Raw genomic sequence first — 15,744 nt, 5'->3', positions numbered from 1 at the left:
TACGGATAAATTTAATTGATAAACCATTATTTATTTAATATTTATGTTGCTTTTATGAAATTTTTCTATGTGAAATGCCGCCTAAAAAGAATGACGTTTTTGTAAAAAAGGAATATATGCATAATTTTTTTATTAATATATTGAATAAATTAGGAAAAAGTCCTACATTTAAAACAGTTTCATTCGTATTTACCACTGGGATTTTCAAATCAAAATAGAATAACTAAATTCTCTAATAAAGAAATATGCTTCCTTAATAACCATTTTCAACGTTTATAGCAGTTCTTTTTAGTTTTCATTTCAAAGAAAACCATAATTCGGTTCATTTTATTCGTTTTAAGTCTGTGTATATTCTTCAAAAACAATTTCAATACTAGATTAGATGAAGCTCCAGGAGTGTGAATTTAACTATAGGACATAAAATCTAAGTTAAGATTAGTAAGGATAAAACGATGAAAAAAATTCATTCGCCTTATTAAATAATCTTAAAATTATCTTTATATACTTTTTATTTTATAAAGTTGGGGTTCCGCCGTAAAAAGTTTGATAATTTAAGGAATTCTGGAAAAAATTGGGAACCATTGTTCTAATGTTAATAATTCTAATGTATTCTATAAAATATATTTCGAGAATGAGTGACTTAAATTTGACGCGTTTTATTTATCAAATATCGTCTGCATTTAAATAATAAAAAAATTCTTCTTTTTTTTCGCTACGGATGAAGATTGGAATCGATTTTGTCCAAAAAAAATATTGGCTGCAGTTGCTCAAGTTTGCTAGATAATTTTTAGATATTACTCATACGCAAGCAATATAAAAATTAGACACGTGAAAGTAAATAAAAGATGAAAAATCTTGTTACCACTGAAAGAAGAAATGATAGAAACAACAATCACTTTAATAAGTGTTTAATGAATCACTACAGAATGAATCACCACATTTTCAGTTCTTCAAACTCTCTTCTGGGAGCTAATACAAATAATATCAGCTTTTTCTATCAATTGAAAATTCTGAAAGAAAAAAAAACAATAAATTTGTTTGGTGTATGAATAAGTTTTCTAGAGTATTTTTAATAATAAAAGGCAAAATTTTGGGGGATGCATTAAACAATAATAATAATAATAACAAATGAAACTATGAACTGAATAAAGAACTAAAATTTTATTTATAGGTCTAAAAATAGGTTCATTAAATATGCACTGATTAATGCAGATACGGGATTGTCGTAATTACCGTCCTAATTTATATAATATTTTTTTTCTTCGTTTCTGTGTCTTCAGACAAACATAATTTGCGGCTCCTAATGATTTTACTGTATACTTTAATGGATTTCATATTATTTTAACCGCTGCGTTTTTCTATTTCATAACGGCAAAAAAATGAATAATACTCATTAATTAAATTATGTCAAACAATTTGATATAATTCTAGTGTTAACTATGCTTGATGTGTATGTAATTACTGATTTGGTCTGTTGAGACAACATATTTAATTTAGTGGTAAAAACTTGTTTTGTTACTGTAAAAACCAATGTTTACCGTTTGTTTGTTTGCAGGAAAATCCGTACCAGTTACGGATTTTCATCGTAATATTTATGAAAAAAAGTTGTTATTGCATAGTAAAAAACCGTTGAGGCTACGGATTTACTTAGTGAATGTTACGATTTTGCAAAACTAACCCAGCGGCCATTCCAAAATCTTAAATTATACTTTGTGAAGTAACTATGCGCAGTGAAAAAGTGAGAATTCTATTTAAATTAACTTTTCTAACATAAATTATCTGTAGCACAGAAAGAAAAAAATTTTTTTTCGAGCAAATTACTTTCAAATTTCACGTAATTCTTTTTGTATTAACTACAAAAACATAAAAATTTATATCGAAGTAATATTGTAGAGGACACAGAGACGCTTAAAATATTTACGAATGGTCTCAGAAAAACAGAACTAAATGTTTAAATAAAAATAAATTTGCAGCTTTGTTGCAGATAATATTTCTAAATCAATTCAGCTACATTAAATTTTTAGAAATAATTTATTTTGAATAACTGAATTGGAACAAAATTGGCAAATGAGTATTGGTATGAGCAATAATTCAACAATAACAATTTACAATAATAGAAAAAAAATGGTATTTATTATTGCTTTATTTGTTTGTTTATTTTTATCTATTTGTTTTTGTTTATTTATTATTATTCATTTACTGATTTTTATTTAATTTTATTTTTTCATTTATTTTTTATATTCATGCTATAAAATCTGCTTTAAAAATGGGAAGTACAATTTCACAATTAAAAATTATTTGAACATTTCAGTTATAAGTAAAAAAAAACACAAATTTTCTTTTGCCACTAATTTAGCAGAATTTAGACAGCTTCTTTAACCCGATAAAAGTCAGAAGAATAAAACTAGCAAAAATGCATTTCTCTTCAGATTAAGTTAAACGGTTGACTTACAACAATCGTAATGTTATGCGTTTTCTGACATATTTTCTTGACTAAAACAATATCGATTTAAACATATTTTACGGAAGAAACTAAATCAACCTGAAAAGACCAAATAAAATATATTTAAAAATATAAGCAGCTCTTTAGGTTCTGTAAACAAATAATACTCGCAGTAATTCTATGAGAGAAGGCGTAGAAAAATATAAAAATGTATAATTTGATAAAATCTGGTACATTTTGTAAGAATCTGTTTAGTCCTGGCTCAAATGAACACTTTTTGTTGTTTAGGGAAATATGTATAAAACAAACGAGGCGTTAATTTTTAGTTAAGAGAAGTCGGGTATTTAAAAAAAAAGGATGTAGATTTCAGACTACATAATTGTTGGCATAGACTACATGAATTAGGACTACATAAATTAATGTTCAAAAAAAATTTTTAAGTTTTGATTAGATCTACAATAACTTTTTTTATTTGTTATGTTACTTTTGTTATGAAAAATTATGTTGCTCCTAAGTTTTAGTCTCTTTTTTTGTTAGGTTTAAAGTCAAATTTTTTTAACAAACTATTTATCATTTTAAATTTCAACTTCTTTAAATTTCCCTCTGAATAGTAGACTTTTTCAATCGTTACTCCGAGTTTATTTAGAGTCCAGTTCTATATAATTTGGTTTAAGATGTTCGAGTATTCAAAGTTAAATTTAGAGTTATACAGTCAAACCCCGTTATAGTGAACATGGTTTATAGTGAACTCCCGTATATAGTGAACGAAATGTTCGCTCCCGTGCCTTGCTATACACATATAATATCATTTTTTGTGGATATAGTGAGAGGAAATTGGATATTATAAACTTTTTTCTGTCTTCGACTGATTTTTTTTCTTCATTTTTTGGTATTTTTGAAATTTCTAAATAAAATACATTTACCAGTTTTTAAAACCATCTATTGTTTGGAATGTTGCCATAAGTATTTTTTCTTATTTGCTTCTTCTATCTCAGTTTCCCATCCCTAAATAAAGGCCATCCCTAAATTTTTTGTACGCAAGACGAAGAGTAATGAATAATAAAAGTTAACACATTTTTTGTTACTACATATTCTTTTCTAATAATTTTTGTATTTCTTTTTATTGGTCAGTTATTTAAATAATGTAATAAAAAGGAGCAGTTCGGAAAACTTAGTTAAAATTGTTCGCAGTATGGATATAGTGAACTCCCGGTTATAGTGAACCGAAATTTCCTGTCCCTTGAAGGTTCACTATAGCGGGGTTTGACTGTATTATTATAATTATAGTTCTAGGAGGAAAAACAACACCAAAGTTGTCGATCTTAATATGAGTTGGTATAAAATACTCAACTCTTTTACACATCGCATAGGTTAATTTGTGAGAACTCATCAATTTTTCAAACTGCAACATGGCAAGATTGCCACATAATCTATTTGAAAGGCACCATTTAGAGATCATTTAACCTTTAGAAAATTAGACGTAATTTTTAATGTATCACGAACTTAGAGTTTAAGAAATCCTTGTGTAATCAGTTGTGATAGAATTATACGATTTCCGAGAATATTACGTCTGGAGTTGGAGAAAATACTTCTAGAAAATAGTGAATGTTATGATTTCCTCTGAAATTATTTTCATGAGTTTCATGAATCATCTGATTCTTTGAATAGACACAACATCAATTCGTATTTTCTATTCATATTTTTATAAACTATCTGGTCCTGCTCCCTGCTCGCTCCGCTCATCAATTCACATAATGACTGAAATTATTATTTTTTATTACATTGCTGATTGTTACATTTAAATTGAAAAGTATTCAGTTTGAAGTTATTAAAAGGCTTTATTGCATTTACACACATTTGGTTTTACGGTTTCAGTTCCCGATAAAAATTTAAACCTAATCATATTGCAATTTCCTTTAGAATTTTGTTTTTTAAATTCTTACTATTAGTAACTTAAAAAAAAGTTTTTTTCAAATGATTTTTGCAAAGAGATTATTCAGAAATAGAGCAAATAGCCTAATAATAATTTGCAACTTATTATTTTAATTGTAGTTGTCGACATGAATCAATTTCACACAAAACTTGTGATAAAAATATATTGAAAAATGACTCATAAATTCAGATACCGATTTGAGTATGTTTATCATTAAATATCGCTTGATAAAATAATGTGGTAGGATTACTTAATAATAAACTAAAATCGCTCTTAGTTTTAAGTCTTTAATTTGGAATAATTATCAAAATAAAAAACGTAGTAATAGAGGAGACTAATATGAACAGGTAAAAAATAAATATTTTCTAGTAAATACCTTTAAATTAAGGATAAAGAAATCTTTGAATCATACCAAATGAATTTCTGGCCAGTAAAAATGCGCCTATAACGATCGAACTACACATAAAAGGTCGCAATTTACTGTTTAAGTGAGAAATAAACAGAAATATTATCAGACTAACCACTAATAAGGAAAACAAAATTAAAAAAATCAACGCCTATTTCCTTGAGAAGATGTGGAAGGCAATTATCAAAAAACGCATTCAAATTTCTCCCAGCAGTTAAATGGGTTTTGATGTTTTTAATCCCGTTTTCCTCAAGATGTCGAAATTTGCTTAGCTATTTATTTCTTTTATTAGCTTCGTGTCAAGATTAAAAAACATACGTTAAGAGAGGTGATTAGAGAACACCTTGTATATGATCTGCAAGTCAGCTTCAGTTATTTGCTAATTTTAGAAAAGATAAGACTAGAGAAAAAAAAATTTCTTCTGTTACATGAGATTTTTTTTAGCAGATCTTGGATGCTTCTATCTAGCTGATTTCAAATCTGCAATCTGTTTCTCTTTTCAAGCAACAGCTTTTTTTTCTTAAATGACATTTTTTTGCCGAAATGTATTATATTTGATTAAAAACGTTATCTATATCACAGGGTCACATAAATGTTATGACCAGCTTCAAGGAGAGCTACGGCACATCATCAGGATTAAAATCGCATAGGAACCCATGCCCGGATATGTTGCTATGCGCCGCTAGGGACTTTATCCTATAAGAAAATGATTTTCGAGAGCTTCTGAACAGGTCATAACAGGGAAGTGCCCCTAGTGGTGTATGACTACATTTCCGGGTATGGGTACCTACCTACCTATGAAATTTTAATCCTGATGATGTGCCCTAACTCCCCTAGAAGTTAAACGCAACATTTACTCAATCACCCTGTTATGTATAACGTTTTGAAATTTGTATATTTCGACAAAAAGATAGACTAAAAGAAATATAACTTTAGGAGCAAAACAAATCTCAGATCTAAAATCTCCACACCACAATTAAGCAAGATCAATTTTCTGTTTAAAATCAGCAAAAAATTGATCCCTTGAGTAATATCTATGTTACACAATAGGTAAAAAAAAAATCTCAAATTGGCGACGCATTCAACAAGTGTACAAAAAAGGCGCTGTAACCTCGTACCGACTGAACGTACTAGAACAAGCAATTACAACTTCTACTCCTTGTTTCCTTATTTATTTCAATGACAAAATAAAAAATAATAAAAAGATAGCTGTCAAGAAAGGATGAAGTCAAGGTCTGCAGACACACACTTTCGGTTTCTCTTTCATAACCCAAGTATATTGCTGCGTGGATGCCACTATGGAAGATGGAACTCTGGGAATGTTGCCCTTTTTGGCAAACCCACTTCAACCTGTTTATGCAGCAAGGGACAGTTATTTTCTCACTTGATTGAGATAAATTAATACAAAATGTCAAGAGAGATTAATTGGCGCGAAAGAGATTTGCTGCCCTTTGTTTATTAGGTCAAGCACGGGGTTGTTTTAGTGATTCACCGCGCTTACTCTCTGGCCTTACAAGTCCATGACGATATTCCTATTAAGTTGTGACGTGGATACGTTGAATTTTATTATTAATATTTTTTTATTTATTTGATTTGATCAATGAATCATGGGTTTCCTTACCATGTATAGTGCGCAGATTACAGAATTTTAAGTTGTGGCTTGCATGGTTATTCAATATTTTCTTGGAAATGCGAAATGAAAATTTTATACGGGATTTCTCTGTCAATAACCAATTATAGCCCATGGTTCCGTATTAGGGACGATCATGAAATTCCCTCATGAGTTCAGAAGAATGTTATTTCGACATAAATTTGGAATTTATTATCGTTAACAATTCTTTTCTCTAAAATTTTATCAATTTCAGAACAGGTCAAGCACATGCAGTAATTACTTAATTTATTAATTAGCTATTAATTTATTCTGTATTCAGCAAATATTTTACAAAATACAATTCTATAACCATCGTTGAACAGTCGATCCAATGTCTTGGGTTTACGACTACTAATGTTCAATTTGGTAGCTTTGTAATTTTGAACCCAGTTCAGAAGACAAGGAGACTCCCGGATAAAGTATTGAGAGAAATTTGCTTTCGCGGAGAACTTTTTTGATAGATCTAACCCGCATTTGCGTTACATGGAGAGGAAAACCACGAAAAGCTCCCAACTTTAGCCTAACGGCTAGGGGACTCCAAACCATGATTCCTCAACCACCGAGGATATTTTACGTCAGCACTATGGCTGGTGTGGATAGGGAATTCGTATCAACCATCCATCGCTGGAATTCGAACCGGGTTCAACTCACTGGAAGGCGAACGCTCTACAAAATACAATTGTATGAATATTATTCTTCTTGCTGCTGAAAAGAATGTGACTTTTCATATTTACACCTGTTTTTAGTGCAAAACGCGTGTTTTTTTAGTTGAGCCACTATCGCACAGCACATTAGCGAAATATTAAGTTGAGTTTTCGAGTTTTTTTTCCATATATTAAAAAATAGTTTTCGGGGAGGATTTCATATTTTTACTTTTAGTACTTTCTTTATTCCGCAGAAATATAATACTAATGTTAAGGTTATTATTAAAAAACTGATTCTCACATTGATAGCTAAGAGGAAAATCAAGTATTATGCAAGGAAGGATACGGAATTTATATATTTTTGCTGTCAAAAGGGTAAGGGGAGTATTTTCAATCCTCAGGTATATGGGCAATATACACTACATTCCCTATATAAAAAAAAGTCCCATGTTCTGCAAAAATAATTGAAACTGCTTTTTCCGGGAAGAGATCGCAGTAAAAAATATCTTATGTAAACATTATGGGAGAGTTACGCTTTACTTACTATTGATGACAAATAAAGCCATAAAAAAAAGTTTATGTTTTTTTTTAACGGCATCTTACGAATGTTACATTCTCTCTAAACTATTTATTTTTCCAAGAAATATTTTTTTTCTTCTTTTGATTAAGGTTAAAAATATGACTCTTCGATTTGTTTAGATGGTTCGAATTTAGTTTTTCAGATCAGCTTGATCCAACTGTAAAAACTTCGTTTGCGAGACAAGAAAGCTTTACACATCCAGGCACTTGGATCACGTATAAAAAAACAGTCTGGTTGTTTTAAGATAAATAAATATTATTATATCTACGATTATTTTGGGTAGCTTTTTTCGTCAAAAGCCTTTTAGGTTATGTAAATTCAAAATAGTATTTTAGATTGAGCAAGTTTTGATAAGCAAACCGTTAAACTTGTTTTTTTTTATTTATTTTTTTTATTCACCTACCATTAAACATAACAAGATAAGTAAAAAGTTAATAATACCAGTAACAAGTTATAGTTATAATTACTGGTATTATTAACTTCTTAATTACCTTCTTATTATTATAGTAACAGTCCAAAAAAAATTAAGCACATCAAAATTTCTGATTTGCACTCAGTCTATCCTATATAAAAATTATTTTAAATATTATTTTAACCCTCACCGTGGTCAGCTCAGCTCACTAACTGCAGTTATTTTGCAGTTTTTTTTAATTAAATCAACGAGTACTTTATACAAAGGTTACAATCAGATCACCCAGGTTGGTATCTTAATGATCAGGAATCAATTCATATACAGCTCACACAGTGCTGATGAAAACTATCCATAGCGGTAGAGGGATCATAAGTTATAAGTTCTCTTAACGTTGGGTTATAGGCATGAAAGATTTTCGTGTTTTTCCTCTCTTTGGCATGCAGACATGGGTTACTTTTATTCCAAAAAGGAGGTGAGTTTGCCGGAAGTAAAGGGGAGATTTTATACATAAGTTCACTTGGCTTCTGGGTAGGGTTCAAAATTCCAAGACTACGAAGTTGAACTTTTTTAATAGCTGCAAATCCGATATCAATCGGTTGTTTAACGCTGGCATTAAAGTAAAATGAAACGCCGAGCATTCTGTGAAGTTACCTATCGGGCTATAAATTTTAACAGTCGTGGGTGAAAAGAAAATGGTATTATCATATCAGAGTTTCCAATCTCAAAACTATTTTTTTCTCACAATCATGAGTCTGGTTTTGAATTAAACTATGAATAAACCATTATTTAATTACCCTTAATCCAAAGTCAACAAACCAAGCAAAACCTTTTTTCCACAATTCCATTAATGTCCCACTGATCCGATTTTCATTTCTAAAAATCAAATCGCAGCCATCCACATCACCATTTCCTTTTTCTGCACCGGCTTCATCAATCGCATGCAGAGCGTGCATTTTAAAAGAAGGTACTCCACCCCTCTCTCGATCACTCCCTGAGAAGAAAGAAAACCCTGGCGTTCACGGGTGACAGAGTTCGTATACCGAAACTGGAATCGAAAGTTCAGTGACTCAAGGCCAGGAATAATTCAAGGGCACGCTTCTTTGACCTTGATACAGACCTTGTTCTGGAATTAAATCTAGGGAAAAAAAATATATATATATTTATTAGAGTCCAATTATAATCTCAAATCGGAATATCTTAAATAAACAAAGCTTAATTATAGTTAGTTACCCATTGTCAAAACATTTGACTCAGAAATTTAATGGTTGTGCTGTTTATGTTGTTGTGTTGTTAATAATGTTGTCAAAATAACATCCAGTGCATACGCAGAAGTAAAATTAAATTATATATATTCAATTGAAAATTGAATGAGAAAATTATGCTGTAAGTGAATAAATAATAATTTAAGCCCTCACTCATGCATTTGCGCGAGACAAAATAAAATACCACCTTTATTTTCTGTATCTAGAAATCTTTCATTAAAAATTTAAAAAAAATCGAATTAAATTTAAAATAAATTTTTTGGAGTAGCTTCAAAATAGACTGTTTTTTTTTTCTTTATATATATATATAAATCTTTTTTTTTTTTTTTTAACGGCAGGCACTGAACTTACCTTTCCTCGCTATGGAAAGTGCCAGAAGTGTTATTCATTTTGCGTTGCCTGGTGAGCACCTTCTGATCAAAGTCATGGAGGCGAGTAACATTACTCACCCCACACTTACCCGTTCATAGGGTTGGCAACATTCACACATCTCAAACAACAAAGGATAACACACAGAGAGAAACATCCATGGCCTGAGCGGGATTCGAACCCGTAGCCATTGGCTTCGCAGTCAGGCACGTTAACAGCTCCGCCAACAGCCGGACTTTTTGAATCCAAAATCAAAATTAAGGAAAATAAATTTTTTGTGAACCATACAATTACGGTTATGAGTACTTGACTATGACTCGCACTTAATTTTAAATGTAGAAGACGTAGTTTTCTACGTTTCTAGTAGTTCTAGTAGTAGAAAACGTCATTTTAAACGTAGAAACGTAGATCTTCATCGAAGATATAAAATAGTACTCAGTTAGTTTATTTTATAACCGGTTTTAAACAGATAACTGAGTTTACAACTATCAGAGTTCAACTCCGTAGCCTTGTAATTCTAAATTCGACCCAGAAAACAAGGAAACTCCTGTATGAATCATTTGGATAAACCAGCCTTCGTGGAGGATTATTTGATGGAACTTACCTGCATTGCGTTACTTGGAGCAAAAAACCACGAAGATCTCTTACGGTTATCCCGATGACAAGGGGACTCTAGCCCACGAGGATATTTTACGTGAGCACTGTGGTCGGTACGAGCCAGGAGTAGAATTCGTGTCCACCAGCCACCACTTAAATTCGAACCTGTGTCGCCTCATTAGGAGTCGAACGCTCAATTCCCTGAGCCACTACTGCTCAGTACTCAGTTATAGTACTATTTAACATTTTATAGTATTGAATATCTAGATCTCATTTTTATACTCGACCTAAGCGTTGGCGTACCTAGAATGAGGTGGTACGTGTAATCTTCGATTTGCTAAAAAATAATTAATTAATTATTAAAACTAAAACTATATTATTAAACAAAAGTATTGTGATGAAGAAATATTCAAATTTTTAATAATCAGTGATTTTATTCTAATTTAAGATACTGAAAATCGTATGCGATGAAAGGGCGAAAATAAGTAAAAGGTGCTGGCTTAAACCATTGTATACACTTGCCACTTTAAAATTAAATTTATCTGAATAATACGAAAAAATAACTCACTGTTTTAACAGCAATTAGATTTAAAGTTTATTTGAGAGTTACTTATAAAGTGAATTAAAAATATCTTATAAATAAAAATAATTTCTTATTTAACTCATAGTGGAGTGAGAGTTTTCAAACCTCGCCCGCACTGCGTGGTTTGAGGGGATGTAATTTACGTCTCTGGCTTTCATCTTTACATTTTTATATCGTAACAGACATTGTTTTTGTTTAAGTTCACTTACTTTGCACTAGAGCCGTACAATGGGCTATTGGCGACTGTCTGGGAAACATCCCTGAGGATGATCCGAAGACACGCCATCACAATTATGATCCTCTGTAGAAAGGATGACCGCTTCGGTAGCTCGACGACTTGCACGCGAAGTCGAGCACTTTAAAGTAGAACAATTTAACGAGGACCAATACCGCACATCCTCGGTCCCTACGCAGATTGATCCAAGTGGTCACCCACCCGCACACTGACCGCAGTCAGTGATACTGGACTTCGGAGATCCGATAGGAACCGTCTGTTAACGATCAGTTCACTGTAGAACGAACAGACATTAGTACGACCGTCGTCCCGCAGTGGACTGATCGTTAAGACACGGTTCCCAGCAGATCACCGAAGTCAAGTATCACCGGCTGCGGTCAGTGTGCGGGTGGGTGACCACTGGGATCTGTCTGAGTAGGGACCGAGGGTGTGCGGTATTGGTCCTCGTTTAACTGTTCTACCGTAAAGTGCTCGACTTCGCACCCAGTTCACCGGGCTACCAAAGCAGGGGTGCCATCCCCTCTGCAGAGGATCAAGCAGGGGATCAAAATTGTGATGGCATGTCTCCGGATCATCCTCAGGGATGTTTCCCAGACCGCCGCCAATAGCCCACTTTGCAGCTCTAGTGCAACGTAAATGAACTACTTCAGCAACAAAAATGACGTCATCTCGGAAAAAAACAAAAATTTTATCTAAATCAAACAGTCGAGGGATTAAAAACATTAAAACTTGTTTAATTTCGAAAGAAAAAAAAAAAGAGAAAGTCGGATTAGAAAAACCTAAGTTTTAACCGACAATCAAAAATTTATAGATTCTTTATACTTCCTTGACAGAAATTCATCGATTTCGATAGCGTTTTCGTTTTTCCTTATTTAAATATTAATTTGTGAAGTGTATAATTTTTTATTTCAAAGTGTATAATTTTTTTACTTCATTTTTATCAAGGATACTAAAATTAAAAGGGTATTATGGGCGGCGATTAAAGCATAAGTATTATTTTTGTGGACAAAAGTATTTATACGTATAAATGAAAACTAACCATGCGTTACAATTTATAAAGCTTTGAAAGTGTTTAATTTTTTCACTCTTTTATGGAAATACTTAGGGGCAAGAATAAGCTTGAATTGCGAAGTATATTGCTAATAATATTATTAATATTAATAATAATATTAATAATAATATTAATAATATTATTAATAATAAATAAATAAATAATTAAAAGAAGACTAACCAAAGTAGAATTTTGTATTTTCTGAGCTTGGATCCCCAATTCAAACAGTTCACACTTATTTTGCATTTTTAGAACTTGGTTCCTGTATCAATAATTCGCAGTTTTCGAAAACATGTTTTTAACTGTCTGCTGCATTATAAAATAGAATTAGGTCATCGTTATTAACTGAAGTGTGGGATATGTTGTTTGCATGCGAAACTGTTCTTTAAATTTTATAGTCGTGTTTTTCATTTAACTTACTTACGTTGATTTCTATATTTAATAAAAACCAAAAAGATTAGTGTTCTTGAATTCGGTCATAGAAGATGTGATGTTATCGCCTTAATTTCAATTTTTAACTCTAGTGTTCTGAATTTTGCTGCTTTTCAGTTATCGTCTGCTTCTTCTCTTCCTTTTTCGTCTGCAACTCAAATTATTCTCCTTTTTAACCAACGGATCGATATTTTTCCTACTATCATTTTCGGTCGCCAACCTCATTCTTATTTGGGAATGTGCTATGTAGCGGGTGGGGCGTGGGCGATTTTCCTTTTCATTTTAATTTGAAGTGTAAAATTATTCCTAACGGTAAATTGGAAAAATACACCTTTCTTTTTCTTTTCTTTTTTTTCATTTCTTTTAAAGTTATTTCGAAACGAATTCAGCAGACTAGATTGAAACTACAATTTTAGCGAAAAAGTTTAATACTAAATCATGTAAAATAGGCTAAGCTTCTGCCTATCCTAGGAAAATTAGAAAGCATGCATCTATTAAATTTCGATGAAATGCTCTAATTTTTATTTATTTATTATTTTTTTTAATTAATTTTTGTGGATAGTTATGGAAATTTATTTTACTTTTTTTTCAGTAAATAATTTCTTATTTTACACTTTTTAAACTGTTTTCTATTTATAAATTGATTTTGGCCAAAAAATTGGGATAAAGGCGGCGTTATGTTCTTATTTTTTACTTTTTCACGGTTTACCGGTTTTAATGAATGGAACTTAGATTCTTCATTCATTCAAATCTCAAAATCATAAACTAATGATATAGCTGTGCTGGGATTACTATCAACTATCACGACTTAAAGCATGTTGGAAAATACGATTATTGTTACAGGTCAAAAAAACTTGAATTGCTTGTCAAAAGTTCAACTGGCCGGCAAATCTTTTCTTAAAAATCGATCAGACTATATATAAAATTTTCAGTTTTCATTTTTACATTGTCTTTAACAGTCTTGCGAGGATGAATAATATTGATCTTGATTTTGATGTTTTATTTCATTATTACTGTCGTTGAACAGCCGACCCAATTTTTCGAGTTTACGACTACTAATGTTCAACTCCGTAGCCTTGTAATTTTGAACCCAACCCAGAAGATCAGGGAACTCCTGGATCAAGTATAAGGGAGAAATGTGCCTCCGTGGAGAACTGTTTGATGAAGCTAACCCGCATTTGCGTTACATGGAGAGGAAAACCACGAAAAACTCCCCCGGTTAGCCTAGCGAGGACTCTAACCCATGATCCGTTTACCACTGAGGATATTTTACATCAGCGCTGTGGTTGGAGCAAGCCGTATGCGGAACTCGTATTGACCAGCAATGGCTGGGATTCGAACCCGGTTCACCTCCTTGGTAGGCGAACGCCATCACGGCTCTTGATATTGATAATGTTTAACATACGAATTAAATCTTTGTTTCTCAGAAATTTAAGTAAATGCTTGTTTAGATGTAAATGAATATCGTAGATTATGCACTCCCATAATGACTTTTTTCAATACCTTCGGGCCTATAATTTGAGACCAAAGCCTATGCATATTTGTGGCCTCCTGACCTAAAAATTAAAAATCGAGCTTCAAAACAATTACTGAAAAAAGAAGCTTTTTTGTTTTGCATACTCAATAGATTAAATCTGATAATTCGTTAATCTTTTGGCTTAAAATGGCTGAAACTAGTACTTACTAGTATGTACTAAATAAGATGCTTACAGGCCCGGACGATATTTTTCTTACCAAATAAGATGCTTACATTGTAATTGAAGGCTTCCTTAGAAAATAAGAGCAAAATCATTAGCCCCATAGGCCCTAACGATATTTAAGCTGGCCTTACTAAGAAGTAAAAAATTAATTAGGTGCATTACACTCTTCAGATTAAGTCAGTTGAAATATGAAGAAATTTAGTACCAATATCTTAAACCATATTCACTGCGCCAAACTCATTTTACTTACCAGGCAGAAACTAAAGGAATCGTAACAGATAAATTTCGTATTGTAGAAAACATTAATTCAACACATTATTCAAATTATAATGAATATTCTAGCAAAACTAAATAAATTCTGAATATAACTGTTAATGTAATTTAGTCAAGATGTGACAAATGTGCTGAAAACTAATACTGCCTATTAACTAAGGGAAAATCGTCATTATTGTTAAAATATATAAACAAAAGGCATATAAATTTTAAAAAAAAGATGAATATTTCAGTGCTATTACAGTCTTCATATTTCTACCAAAATCTCGCAAAGTGTCGATTTAAAAAATGTCAGTATTATTACTCGTACCAGCTGAATCTTGTTAGATATAAAGTTTCAGTTTCATATAACTATCGACAACAAGCTCTCGCTAAATTTTGTAAAACAGTTTTTTCCCTTCAAATTACAGTATTATTACTATCAATACCAAAATATACAGCTGACTCTTATTAAACAGCAAGTTAGAAATTTTAAAAATATTTGAGTATTATTACTATCTTTCGCAAATTACAGACAACATTTTTTTTAAAAAGTTTTTTATTACTTATGGATGTTAAACTCACACTCGACATCAGTTTCAACAGATTTTTCTTTTTTTTAAACAGTGTACCACTTCTTGACTAAAAGAAAAAAGAATTGAAGATTATTGGAAAAGCTTTAACCTTTTGAAGCAGATGGGATACAGGTGTCCCTTTTATATATTTCTTGATACTCTAATTACAAGCAAAAAATATTTTTGTATTTTTTCAATTACGAAAAACAGTCTAATCGTTTCTTAAAAAGGAAAAAAATGTTTTAGGCTATTGGAATTATATTTGTACTAAAATATGAGTCCTGCAGTGACTGATTGCAAAAACACGGTTCCGAGTGGAACACCGAAACATCACTGGCAGTGGTCAGTAAGCGGGTGAGTGATCACTTTGATCCGCCTGCGTGGGGACCGAGGGTGAGCGGTATCGGTCGTCGTTAAACTGTTCTACTATAAAGTGTTCCACTTCGCGCACAGGTCTTCGGGCTACCAAAGCAGGGGAGGCATCCCCTCTACAGAGTTTCAAAATTGCGATGGCATGTCTTCGGATCATCCTCATGGATGCTTCCCAGACCGTCGCCAATAGCCCATTTGTGCTGCTCTACCTACCTACTAAAATACAAAACGCAAAAAATTAGGTTGA

General features: G+C 31.8%; 1 long non-coding RNA gene across 2 annotated transcripts in view; it reads right to left on the bottom strand.

The window, feature by feature from the left end:
* Window positions 1–880: 880 nt before the first annotated feature.
* Window positions 881–15,744, bottom strand: part of LOC139426196 (uncharacterized) — a 51,594-nt gene continuing 36,730 nt past the window's right edge. For both annotated transcript variants that reach the window (XR_015430056.1, XR_015430055.1), the window contains 2 exons: window positions 8,864–9,204; window positions 881–1,010 (listed from right to left, as the gene is read on the bottom strand). This is a non-coding gene — a long non-coding RNA (uncharacterized LOC139426196). The remainder of the gene's footprint in view (window positions 1,011–8,863; window positions 9,205–15,744) is intronic.

Source organism: Parasteatoda tepidariorum, chromosome 10, assembly GCF_982258835.1.
Source record: "Parasteatoda tepidariorum strain Cologne lab strain chromosome 10, Ptep-v5.0, whole genome shotgun sequence".
NCBI classification, from domain to species: domain Eukaryota; kingdom Metazoa; phylum Arthropoda; class Arachnida; order Araneae; family Theridiidae; genus Parasteatoda; species Parasteatoda tepidariorum.
The sequence above is the reverse complement of the archived record's forward strand: the minus strand, read 5'-3'. Positions and strand labels throughout refer to the sequence as shown.